We start from the raw sequence: 14095 nt of genomic DNA on the forward strand, positions 1-14095 counted from the left end.
TGCTGAGCAAACATTGATCTATGAACTGTTAGGCCAGATTTTTTGGGATTTCCGCTCAAACTGCCTGCCTATAGGCTATAGCCTTCGTTTGGCGTAACTCAGATGTATACCAAGGAGAAAATCTCTTTAAAGTAACACGTTTTTTCATAGGGGCAAACTCATCCAGAATAGATGTAAAAGCAGCATTATGTTGGTCAATAGAGGCCGCAACCGGTAAGTCACCAATAGTATGACTAAGAAGGTTAAAGGACAAGTTCGGTATTTTACACTTAAAGCCCTGTTTACAGATCGTTTCTGATGAAATAGAACGGTTAAGATTAAAATGTGGACACATGCTGCTGTCCCGAGAATTTTAGGTTTATTTCGCTTTCCCCCCCACCTACACAATGGCAGCCTATGGGCACTGGAACAATCCTTCATAAAACGCATTAAACTTTCGTTTACAAAGACGTGAAACTCACCGAGTGGTCAGGGGTGTTCACTGATATGCTCACACAAAAATCACTGCAAAAGATGCTTTCCAACAGGTGTTTTACCATTCGTTGTAAAACTGTGGAGCTATTTTTCCAAACGTCTCACACCCGTAGATTCTTCCGTTGAGAGCTTGAATAATAAACACTCCAGCCCAGTTGGTGGCGATAATGCACCTTTGCCAATTACAAGCAAACCACTGGCATTTCATTGAATACACAGAAGAAGCAGAAGAAGAAGCGGCGGAGTAATACCGTACCGCACACAGCCCATCCAATTCAAGTCAATGGAGTTGGACAAAAACTACGATAAAACCTGTTGGAAAGCATCTTTTGCAGCGATTTTTGTGTGAGCATATCAGTGAACACCCCTGACCACTCGGTGAGTTTCACGTCTTTGTAATCGAAAGTTTAATGCGTTTTAGGAAGGATTGTTCCAGTGCCCATAGGCTGCCATTGTGTAGGTGGGGGGGAGAAGCGAAATAAACCTATAATTCTCGGGACAGCAGCATGTGTCCACATTTTTATCTCAACCGTTCTATTTCATCAGAAACGATCTGTAAACAGGGCTTTAAGTGTAAAATACCGAACTTGTCCTTTAAGATCAATATCACTGATTTTCCTAAAACAGATAACACGTTTTTTCACAGTCTGTTTGTACAGAGATCAAACAGATAATTGGGTTATTTTGATCACAACGTGAAGGCAATTGTATAGACAAGCTTGTAAACCATTTAACTGACTGACTCTCTCGGAGCCCTTAAAGGGACATGGTGGTAGGAAAAAAATGAGATTGGAGGGGAAAAAAATATTTTAAAGGGGACATATTACGAAATTCTGACTTTTTGGGTCCCCGTTGCATCTACCAACCCAGAAAACGTGAAAAGTGACAACCCAGTAACTTTGTTTTGGTAAGCCTTTTTCTGCAAGCATGTAAAAAATAAGCCAATCAGATTTAACTCCCCTTCTGACATAGAAAAAGGATCTTATTATAATATTAACGCCCCTTAATCTGCATGTTTCAACCCATGGACCCCTAATTTGGTTTTCACAAGCAACAATAGTGTAACAGGTTCTAACGCAATGGCAAAAGATTGAGCAAAGCAAGCATGCAAACTGTTCTGTTGTTGGATGCAGACGAGCACTATTTGGCCAAAAAGTTTAACAGCTTTCTTATAAAGACCTCAGGGTGTTAAACATGACAGTACATGCAAGTCTATGAGATGAATCAATTTAACTCCACAACAACTACATAAATGTATCCACTAACCATTCAGAAATGTATCCACTAACCATTCAGAACCTCTTCCTGAGTCTCTCCATAAGGCTGCACTAGCTGTTTCTGAGACTTTGGATGAGTGAGATTCATGTGTTTTGTTATTGCTGGAGTATCCGAAGCTAGTGTAATGGATCGGCCATCTTCTGAACGGGGGTTGGGGATGCAGTAGCTCATTTGCATTTAAAGGAACACACACAAAAACTGTGCGTTTTTGCTCACACCCAAAAGGGGCAAATTTGACAAGCTATAATAAATGATTTTGGGGGTATTTTGAGCTGAAATTTCACAGACACATTCTGGGGACACCATAGATTTATATAACGTCTTGTGAAAAGGGGCATAAAATGTCAACTTTAATGCTTTTTCCATTCTCTCGCAAATGTTTTGCATTCACCTGAGAAACACAAAATCATTGACATAATATTTCCTCCCATCTCATAGTTTTTATTTTATTTTTGTATCCCCATGTCCCATGCTCTCTCTCTCACACACACACAAATAAAAGAATATTAAGCAGCATAACGGTTCTAAACTGATAATAATAAGAAATGTTACTTGAGCACCAAATTTTTTATGTATCACAATATTACTGTCTTTACTGTATGTTTGATCAAATAAATTCAGCCTTGGAGACTTATTTAAAAAAAAAAAAAAACATTTAAAAAATAATAAACATTTGAATGGTAGCAATGTAGGGGAATATACTCTCCATGACTCTCCATGCAGTTGCCCAACGGTGTGCATACAACTTTGTTCTGCAAAATGTCACGCTGAAAAACATTTGGGCTCTGAACCATGAATCTTGATGCCCACCCGAGTATCCTTGTGTTCAGGAGGATCCTTGTGTTCACCTAAGCAAAAAATTCTGACATAGGTCAATCTTGCTTATATAAAGCAGACATAGAGATGTAAAGACATGTCCCCTTTTCACCTTGATTGAGGTCAGTTTGAAGTGATGTAAAACACACAAGTCAAATTAATACTGGATCACAAACACCTTCTTTAATCTTAGTGAAGTAGAGACACATTTGCACTGGCAGTCAAAAGTTTGGAATAATAAAATAAAATAAATGAATACTTTTATTCAACAAGGATACATTTAATTGATCAAAAGTGGCAGTTAAGACATTTATAATGTTGTAAAAGATTTATTTTTTCAAATGAATGTTGGTCTTTTGAACTTTATCAGAAAATACTGAAATAAAATGTATCACGGTACAAAAATATTAATCAGCAGCAAAAACTATTTTAAACAAAGATGACAATAAGAACCATTATTAATAATTAAGCACCAATAATATCTGAGCACCAAATCAGGATATGATTTATAAAGGATCATGTGACACTGAAGACTGGAGTAATGATGCTGAAAAGTCAGCTTTGATCAAATATATATATATATATATATATATATATATATATATATATAATTTTTTTTTTATTTTTTTTTTAATAAACATTTATTTTAAATTGTAAAAAAAGAAGAAGAAGAAGAAGAAAAGTTTTAGAAAATGCTCATCAATGTACATTATTTTATATAATTATTTTAAACTGAACAATTCAATTTTAAATGACAAAATTGTTGCACAAACCTATAGTACAACGAACGTCAAGCTGTCTCGGTTATCAGGGTGTTTTTGAAGGGCAAGAGGAGAAAAACATGTGCAATGCTCAGAGATGCTGATGACTGAAAAGGTAAAAATTACAGTGTTCTTCCCATTTCTTTCCTGCTGCCAAATAGCCAATAATGTGCCTCTTAAGCACAGGTTGCCGGGACAAAAAGGCCTATTTGATCGTTCCCTTTCATGCTGGAACAATTGCAGCACAGCTTGTCATGTACCAAGTCACTCGTCCATACTTTTAAACTTTTATTAAACTTGCCTGAACTTTAACACAGAGGTGTACACTTCTGAAAGCTGGAGGATTCATTTTACTTGATTTCTCGCAAGATCAGATTTGGATGCAGGAATGGGTGTGTGGATAGAGAGATAGAATCCCGATGCAATGTAGAGAAGAAAAGAAGAGCTCAGTTCCCTCTTCGTTCCGGCTCATGGGTCAGTAACCAAGCTACTATGGAAATCTGTGTGACTATATCTGATTATACAACTGCATAGGGCCAGATCTGCACACACACACACAAAAATAATATTTGTATGGCTTTCAAAGGGACGGTGCTATTCTTGTGAGAAATTCATACTGTCTGGTAGCCCGAATACATTTTTTCTTCTTCCTGGAACTGCAAGCAAAACAAACATGAAAGGTTTTTTTTTTTTGCAAAAGTTTTACCCCCATCTCTAAAACTCCATTTACCCTTTTAAGGAATTTCCGCTGTTTCTCAGAAAATATGCCACCCTCACAGAGCCCTTAAATGGTTAAAGGATTGGTTCACCCAAAAATGAAAATTCTGTCATTACTCACCCTAATGTCGTTCCAGACCCGTAAGACTTTTGTTCATCTTCGGAACACAAATGAATATATTTTTAATAAACTCTGAGTGATTTCTGTGCCTCCACTGACAGCTACTGTATATAATGCAACTACCACTTTGACACTTCAAAAGTTCATAAAGAGATCGTAAAACTAATCCATATGAATTGAGCAGTTTAGTCAACATTTTCTGAAGAGAGACGATCACTTTATATGATGAACAGATTGATTTTAGGCTTTAATTCACATATAAACATTCATTAACTCGCATCAGTTGTGATGAACGGAAGTTCATGCATGTTCACATGACGTGTGAGAACCAATGAGGTTCATTCTCGTGTTACACAGCATGTTTGAGCTTCAGCAAGAACCAATGAGGTTCATTCTCGTGTTACGCATCACATTTGACCTTCATCAAGAACCAATGAGGTTCATTCTCGTGTTACACAGCATGTTTGAGCTTCAGCAAGAACCAATGAGGTTCATTCTCGTGTTACGCATCACATTTGACCTTCAGCAAGAACCAATGAGGTTCATTCTCGTGTTACGCAGCACGTTTGAGCTTCAGCAAGAACCAATGAGGTTCATTCTCGTGTTACGCAGCACGTTTGAGTTTCAGCAGTGAACCAATGAGGTTCATTCTCGTGTTACGCAGCTCGTTTGAGTTTCAGCAAGAACCAATGAGGTTCATTCTTGTGTTACACAGCACGTTTGAGCTTCAGCAAGAACCAATGAGGTTCATTCTCGTGTTACGCATCACATTTGAGCTTCAGCAAGAACCAATGAGGTTCATTCTCGTGTTACGCAGCACGTTTGAGCTTCAGCAAGAACCAATGAGGTTCATTCTCGTGTTACGCATCACATTTGACCTTCAGCAAGAACCAATGAGGTTCATTCTCGTGTTACGCAGCACGTTTGAGCTTCAGCAAGAACCAATGAGGTTCATTCTCGTGTTACGCAGCTCGTTTGAGCTTCAGCAAGAACCAATGAGGTTCATTCTCGTGTTACGCATCACATTTGACCTTCAGCAAGAACCAATGAGGTTCATTCTCGTGTTACGCAGCACGTTTGAGCTTCAGCAAGAACCAATGAGGTTCATTCTCGTGTTACGCAGCACGTTTGAGCTTCAGCAAGAACCAATGAGGTTCATTCTCGTGTTACGCAGCACGTTTGAGCTTCAGCAAGATGTTTGTTTGAGGAGGTACAGTTGAGCTTCTGTTTATGTTCACTGATCAATGTTTATATGTGAATAAAAGCCTAAATTCAATCTGTTCATCATATAAAGCGATCGAGTCTCTTCAGAAAATTTGGACTAAACCGTTCAGTTAATATGGATTAGTTTTACGATCTCTTCTTTATTAACCTTTTGAAGAGTCAAAGTGGTAGTTGAGTGGTTGTCAATGGGGGGACAGAAAGCTCTCAGATTTCATCAAAAAGATCTTCATTTGTGTTCCGAAGATAAACAAAAGTCTTATGGGTTTGGAACGACATGAGGGGGAGGAAATTATGACTTCATTTTTAAAGTGTCCAAAGAGGAATCTCTGCATATGTCCACAATAAATTGACCTGGACCCATTTACTTACTATATATATAAATAAATGTCCCTGTTTTTAAAGTCAACATGAAACACCCAAACACATTTTTGAAAACAATATTTAGCATCGTATGGCACATGCTTTTATTTTAATCCCCATGGATCAAGAGGAGTGGGAATGGGCGGGCTTGAAAAGTAACAGGCCAAAAAGGAAAGTTATTTCACATAACAATATGTTTTATTAAGAATAACATGCACAAATGAATAATTCACAATAAGATTAGGAACATGCATTAAGAAAGTAAAAAGATTCCATTTTGATTTCATGTTGACTTTAAGAAGGTAATCATACCCTGAGACTCACCAGAGTAAAAAGTGTGACACCTATAAATTCATTCATGATGTCCTCTCAAGTCCTCCTTTCTCCAACTGTTCACGGTGAATCAAAATATACAAAACAAAATATGATTATAACAGTTATCCTTTCAAATCAAAGCAAATGCATCCTCTCAGCATGTGCAACCTCATATATTAATTTTCATATATTACAGGTAAGCCAGGAAAGATATTAAACAGAGACTACCATCGAGGAAAAAAAACCTGTTTAGACTTTAAAATCATGTCTGATGCAGAGAGAAAAAAACTAAAAAAAAAAAAACAGAGAAAGAGAGAGAAAGATGAAGTAGAGAGAAAAAGCAAAAGATGCTGAAGATTCAGAAATGCTGTCTGGTCTCCTGTCTGAAAGAAACTCAATCTGAAAGGCAGTGAATTGTGTGAGTTCATTTGTGCTGTATGAGTTACAGCAGGTGTCCCACAGGTTCCCATGGCCGGTTTTCCATTCAAAGGGTCATATCACACAGGTCTATATATAATAATTTATCAAGGTCTCTTCTTCAAATGATTTTTTTATTTTTTTTTATTTAGTCTTACACTACCATTTTCTACCTTCTCTCTGACCGTTAGAATTAAACACGAGGCTTTTTGCTTAAACGCCCTCGTGACAGTGATACAAATGTGAAACGAGTAACAGCTCTTAGTTTGAGTTTTTGCAGAATATTTATGCAGCTCGTTGAAAAGTTTGAGGACAGTAATATTTTTTAGAAACTAACACTGATCAAATTTGACACTTAAGACAGCATATGTTACAAATTATTTCTATTTGATATTTCTATCTATATAAACCTGTGCTAAAAGTCATTCTACATCTGAGAGACTATTTTAGTGACCTATTGGAAATGAGAATGACAAGGTTTAAATGGAGATGCCTACATTGAATAGATGGTGTTTAGCCCACAGTTAGGACCTTTATTTACTATAAATAAAGAATACAATTGTTTAAAGCTGATGTGTGTCTTTTTTCAATGTAAAAATACTTTAATTTACAGCTGTGAGTATACTATCTGTAGGTCAATTCTCCAAGAAAGTGTAACACAGTGACTGTGTGGTACTTTCAAAACATTATTCTGTTTGTTTGAGCATCTCAAACTGCAATTGTTTGAGAAAAAGTCATTATTTTGCCACTAATGGTGCACACTCAGGCACATGTTCACAAGAGTGTTTGGTGCCTTGCAACTATATATATATCTTATCTACTGCAGTTATACACAATCTATTAGTGGTTGTTTCAGTAGTAAAAGACTGTACCTTTAAAGTTATTCTTCAATGTTTTTCATTTCCCTGCTCATTAGTTGCTCTTTGTGTGTAAAATATCCTTCTCCGATTTACTTCAGGCACAAACTATATAGGCCTACTCTATGAAATATATACATATTATCTCTGGAGATAGACTAAGTACTTTAATGGATTTTGTGAGGGCTCTTTTCCACACATAACTGAGCAGCTAAATTAGTATGAATTATAAAACTCCCTCTCACTCCGTCTTTCACGCACACACATGCATCTAAAGTGTGACTAAAAACTGAAAAAGGGAAAAACAGAAAAAAATATTACAAGTAAACATAAAATTACCTTGTCAAACAGGTGCTGAGAGCTTAAGGAACTTAAACTCTTGCTCACATTATGACTAATACAGACCTTCATTACCATTCAGATATACTTCCATCTGGAGGGAAGAAATAAATAAATCACACAAACAGTGAAAATTCAGTCACTTTAGTTAAGGGTCCAATCCTCACTATTAACTAACTATTAACTACGACTTTTGCCTTAATAAACTCCTAATTACTGCTTATTAAAAGTTAGTAAGGTAGTTGTTAAGTTTAGGTATTGTGTAGGATTAATGGATGTAGAATATGGTCATGCAGAATAAGTCATTAATATGTGCTTTATAAGTACTAATAAAGAAGCCAATATCATAGTAATATACACTCACCTAAAGGATTATTAGGAACACCATACTAATAAAAAAGCATTCTTTAGAAATGTTGGCCCATATTGATAGGATAGCATCTTGCAGTTGATGGAGATTTGTGGGATGCACATCCAGGGCACGAAGCTCCCGTTCCACCACATCCCAAAGATGCTCTATTGGGTTGAGATCTGGTGACTGTGGGGGCCATTTTAGTACAGTGAACTCATTGTCATGTTCAAGAAACCAATTTGAAATGATTCGAGCTTTGTGACATGGTGCATTATCCTGCTGGAAGTAGCCATCAGAGGATGGGTACATGGTGGTCATAAAGGGATGGACATGGTCAGAAACAATGCTCAGGTAGGCCGTGGCATTTAAACGATGCCCAATTGGCACTAAGGGGCCTAAAGTGTGCCAAGAAAACATCCCCCACACCATTACACCACCACCACCAGCCTGCACAGTGGTAACAAGGCATGATGGATCCATGTTCTCATTCTGTTTACGCCAAATTCTGACTCTACCATCTGAATGTCTCAACAGAAATCGAGGCTCATCAGACCAGGCAACATTTTTCCAGTCTTCAACTGTCCAATTTTGGTGAGCTCGTGCAAATTGTAGCCTCTTTTTCCTATTTGTAGTGGAGATGAGTGGTACCCGGTGGGGTCTTCTGCTGTTGTAGCCCATCCGCCTCAAGGTTGTGCGTGTTGTGGCTTCACAAATGCTTTGCTGCATACCTCGGTTGTAACGAGTGGTTATTTCAGTCAAAGTTGCTCTTCTATCAGCTTGAATCAGTCGGCCCATTCTCCTCTGACCTCTAGCATCAACAAGGCATTTTCGCCCACAGGACTGCCGCATACTGGATGTTTTTCCCTTTTCACACCATTCTTTGTAAACCCTAGAAATGGTTGTGCTTGAAAATCCCAGTAACTGAGCAGATTGTTAAATACTCAGACTGGCCCGTCTGGCACCAACAACCATGCCACGCTCAAAATTGCTTAAATCACCTTTCTTTCCCATTCTGACATTCAGTTTGGAGTTCAGGAGATTGTCTTGACCAGGACCACACCCCTAAATGCATTGAAGCAACTGCCATGTGATTGGTTGATTAGATAATTGCATTAATGAGAAATTGAACAGGTGTTCCTTATAATCCTTTAGGTGAGTGTACATGCTAATAAGCAACAAGTTAATAGTGAGATTTGGATCATAAACTAAAGTGTTACCAAAAAACTTGAACTTAACATTAGATCTTACACCTTGTTTCGGAACTTAGTGAGCTGCCTAGGTAGGCTGCATTAAGGAATGCTATGAAGATGCCTATACGGTAGCACTGCATACTGTATCATTCACAGAGAAGGTAACACCATAATGCATTGCAATGGGGATCATAATGAAAAAAAAAATTTATCTAAAAATGTCATTAAAATACATATTTTACCAAATGTTTTTTAGCTTAGCAACATGCTATCAGTAAACGCTTTTGAAACCAATTTCAAGTACAATCTAAGAAAAGTCCATAAAAATCACTGTGTCAATATGAAGGAATTACACTATTTCAATTTTTCATTTTTTTATGCCCACTTTAGACAGTCTACTAACTATGAATTACTTTGCAACTACATATTCACCATTAATTTGCAACCACATGTCAACTAACTCTCCTTAGAGTACTAGTAGACTGTTAGGGTTAGTAGGATACATTGATGTAGTTGCAAAGTTACTTATAGTCAGTAGAATGTCTGTTGGGGAGCATCAACATAAAGTGTTAGCAGATATTAAGCAGACAGTCTACTAATACTCTAATGAGAGTTAGTTGACATGTAGTTGCAAAGTTACTTATAGTTAGTAGAATGTCTAACGTGGACTATAGAATTGAAGTGTTTCCGAAGGAATTTTCCGTATCGATTTTTTACCCGTATTTTAAATTATACATTGCATTGTGTTGTATTTCAAGATTAAAGGAAATGTCCATAAACTTAATGTTCTGGCATAAAATACCAGGTCCTTCGCTGTTTATAGAGAATTCTTTATTTTACTTTATTACAGTGTAGAATCTCTGATGCGCTTCACTATTTTGTATAACGCACAAAGTTGCTGCCGATGTAAAACGTTTCAAATCTCTAACGCAAGGCAGAACAGAGCTCAAGTGTTCATTACCCCAGCTTTACATCCTCCTCAAACATTTCTTTTGTCCTACCTCACAGAACACATGACAACATAGCATTGTCACGATATCCGGTTGATCTGACTCTTTCGATCCCTTAATTAGCCTCCCAGGAGAGCAACGCTGGCAGACCAGTGGAGACAGATCATCTCAGCCCAGTCTCTTCCGGCATTATGAGGAGGTAAAACATCTCTAGTGAGGTGAGTGTGGTTGGCCAAGTTTCGTCCTCTGTAATAGTGATCTTTGTGCTCTCGGGAAAACAGTATCTCTGAAAGAAAGATTAGCAGAATGGAACAAGAATGAGTGTTGTAGAAACAGCTCCACCAGGAGCTACACGTCTCAGTGCTTCAGAGCTTCATTTTGCCCAATGCTCTTGTAAACATTTCAGCTTCATGTTGGCTACAAATCTGTAGTGAAATGTTGTCACATCGCAATAAAACCCAGTAAATAAAAGAATAGTTTAAAATTCTGACATCATTTACTGACCAGTTCATTTCAGTTCATTGGAGACAAAAGACTTCCTTTTTATTTTCCAGAGTTTTAAAAGGCAAAAATGACCTAGACATTCAAAGATAACAGTTAATCAAGTCTAAAAGTGCGATACGAAGTCAACTTTGTGTGTACGCAAAATGAAAGATTTTAGCATTGCTTTTCATATCCAAAAGCAAACATATTATACTTAAAACGTGTTTTAACAGAACATGCATTTGCATTTCTTTCAGAAAAAGAAGCCAAAAAGATTCTATAGGCCTACATGCAAAACTAGTTGTGCTTTTAAATATTAAATAAATACATTTTAATTAATAATAAATGAGAGATTTAGCATCTCTTTAAATTGTTAGTCAAGTCTCAAAATCTGGCCTCTGTAAACCGAAATTCTTGGTTTGAGCCAAGAATGTAAATGCTGAAGGATTTAAATATGCATGAAATTTTAATGAATTTACCAGAGTAAAAAAAACAAAAAACATCAAACATTCTCTCAAACCCCATGAGACGTTTTCTTTTTGAAGTCCAGTGTTTACTTTTCAGGCCAGGATTCACCTTTATACTGCTGTGAACAAGTTTTACTTTGAGTTTAACAAAGAAACACATCGCTGCATGCTTGTCAACATGACCCTATTTACTTTATTAATGCATAATCCTGGTCTTATTATTACGAAGAAAAAATGTTTGTCTTCATAATATTGTATTGAAATATGACTTTTTCCTCCTCTAAAACTGCTTTGTTTTTTGTTTCATGCCCAATAAAGCAGCGTTTCCATCCCAAGTGTTTAAGAGAACAAAATCGCCACTTCCTAGGAAATTTGTGCAAAATATCTGCAATAAAATATCTGAAACTGGTCCACTGGTTAGTCAAGATATCCAATCACATCCACTGCTGAGGCAAAGTCACGCAAGTTTTTTTGTTGCACATTGAAGGATGTATTCGGTAAATGACCTGCAAAATCGAATTAATAATTCTATTGATTTTTTTTGCCTTGAGTTCACAAACTTTCCAGTGTTTCTTCTGCAACTTCTTCCGTTGACAGAAAAATCTAATATGGTGAATCATTTATTGGATAATACTATGAATTATTTGTGATATGGGTTAAGACATAAGATACAATCTAAAAACTTTTTGGCTAATTCCTCTCAAAAACTTTGATAAAGTTATGGAGTACTTTATAAATATTTAAGGTATTTTTTTTTTCTCAATTGCTTCCTTTCCTGCTCTGCAAAAACCTTTCTGCTATCAATTTACATGTAGAGTTTTGGGACAAAAATGCAATTAGAAGGCAAGATTACAAAACTGTTGACGTTTGGCTTTCGCAAAAGTTCCTGCATTAGTGCTGATCCGGGGGAAAAGTACAAATATATTTAGGATCATGGAGAAACACTTTGCTCTCGCTTGATTTTCTCTTTCAGTCACCAAATCTCCAGAGGAAGGCAAAAGAAAAACCTCAAGTGTCTAGAAAGCACTGATGTACCATCTTTCCAAGTGTATTAGTCAAGCTAAATTTGGTTGGGCCTATACCTGACTTTTGAATTAGATGTGCTGTAATTTTGACTTGCTTTGTGTAGAAATGAACCAATACACAACTCGATGGTCTTTGCTTCTGACGACATTTGCCATATTTTTTAAAAAAAATCTCTGAACAGAGAACAAACCAATGCCTTTGTACAGAAGTTAGTTTCTGCCATGTAATATAAAATAAAAAAGGTAATTACTCATACTCTCAGTCTGACCTGGTCGTCTTGCCATAAAAATGTGGTCCTTGTAGAAATAAAGTCATTGTGAGATAAAAAGTAGCAATTACCTTTTTTAGTATTTGATTCCATGGTGGAAACAAGCTTCCTTTGCCTGGAAAACACACAAAAAATAAGTTTGGAATAACTTTATATGTTTTCTTGTTTAATTCACTATGGTTGGGGTTCATTTTTTTTCTTTGTCTTCTTTACAGTATGTGTATTGTGTTTGTCTGTGTTATAAATCAACTGTGGAGACCCAAAGACAAATTTCCAAGATAATTCAAATTAATGAGAGTGATTTTGCCAGTCTTTCTGCCTCAGTGATTTATTTAACTGACCTATCGCGTGTCTGTTCGTCGTATGGTTGTTTTGCAGGCTTCTTCATGAAGGGAATATATTCCACAAGCGTTTCCACACTGAGTTCTGCAGAGACAAAAAAATATATTTTAGTCATCCTATAAACTATTTGTACATTTTCCATATAAAAGTCCATGACAGAGTTTTCTTGAGTAGTTTTATATACTCAGGTGTGTCACATTTCTGCCTGTAAACCCTCTGGAATGTCTTGCTTCATACAGTTCCACGCTTAAATATATGTCAAGTTATCTCATTCATCCTTTTCTTGACAATATGACATCATCGATTTAATGGTCTGTAAGAGAATAATAAGATTAAATCTAATGAACAGTGCCAAACAGCTATCCTAGTTTTCCAATTATTAAATCCCCATTGATAACCGTGTGGACAGAATCCCTATTACTGTGATGATAAGCTTAGTTTAATGAAAAATGTAATAAGGGAAATGGCCTTTGTACTTAAGAGCTGCAACTGAGCACTTTGACTATTAGTCTATTAGAGCACAGTCCGTTATTCATCTCGTTATACCAGCAGTTAACCAGGCTTGATCCCACTCAAGACACGCAAAGCCATTCCTCAAAAACTACAAGCAATTTTATGTCCCAAAAGTTGATTTTTATAAAAACTAACAGCTTTCTTGTTTTATCTTGGATCTTTTTTTTTTTTTTTAAATACCTGCATTTATTTTTAATTGTATAGACCTTATGTAGCCCCGCCCCTTTTCAGCGCTGCACTCGTTGTCTGTATAATCCGGTCTGTATTTTCACATCGATTTTGCGTGTTTATGAATGAACGGCTCGTTTTAAAATCTTCCCGGTCGACTGACATTTGTTAAGACATCTGCTTTAAACATTACAGTCCTCATGATAACTTTCGTTAACTTTACATTAAGCAAATCCACTTCAAAAGCTAATTACTCCTGGACAGCAATGCCATAGAAATATACAGAGCGACCGCAAAAACGGAAGTTAAAAGCCTATTCTAAAGATGGAGGCGCCCTCGTTTCTCTGGCGCATAAGGTCTATACAGTATATGTTTTACCCCTGTCCCCGAATTTTTAAATACGAAAATTCACTAGAAACATATGAATTATTACATTTTAAAAGTATGATTGCTTATGTGAACATCACTGTGTGTGTATGGGTGTTACGTATATATTTCCAATTAAGCTGTAATTTTGTGAAAATATTATTTAATTGTGTGTATTAAATGCAAAAGAGTCCAACAAATTCAAATGTTATTTCCACACAAAATGAAGAACAAAATACATTTGAGGCAGTTCATACTGAAACACTCCATATGCATTTTGGTACATTTCAT

At 36.5% G+C, this 14095-nt stretch overlaps 1 long non-coding RNA gene across 1 annotated transcript; it reads right to left on the reverse strand.

Annotated features, from left to right (window-relative positions):
* Positions 1–6084: 6084 nt before the first annotated feature.
* Positions 6085–12828, reverse strand: LOC307147451. Its single transcript, XR_013819313.1, has 3 exons — positions 12757–12828; positions 10223–10457; positions 6085–6140 (listed from the first exon to the last, which is right to left on the reverse strand). It is a non-coding gene; the product is annotated as an uncharacterized lncRNA (long non-coding RNA).
* Positions 12829–14095: the final 1267 nt, after the last annotated feature.

This window comes from Squalius cephalus, assembly GCF_949319135.1.
Source record: "Squalius cephalus genome assembly, chromosome: 19".
Classification (NCBI taxonomy): domain Eukaryota; kingdom Metazoa; phylum Chordata; class Actinopteri; order Cypriniformes; family Leuciscidae; genus Squalius; species Squalius cephalus.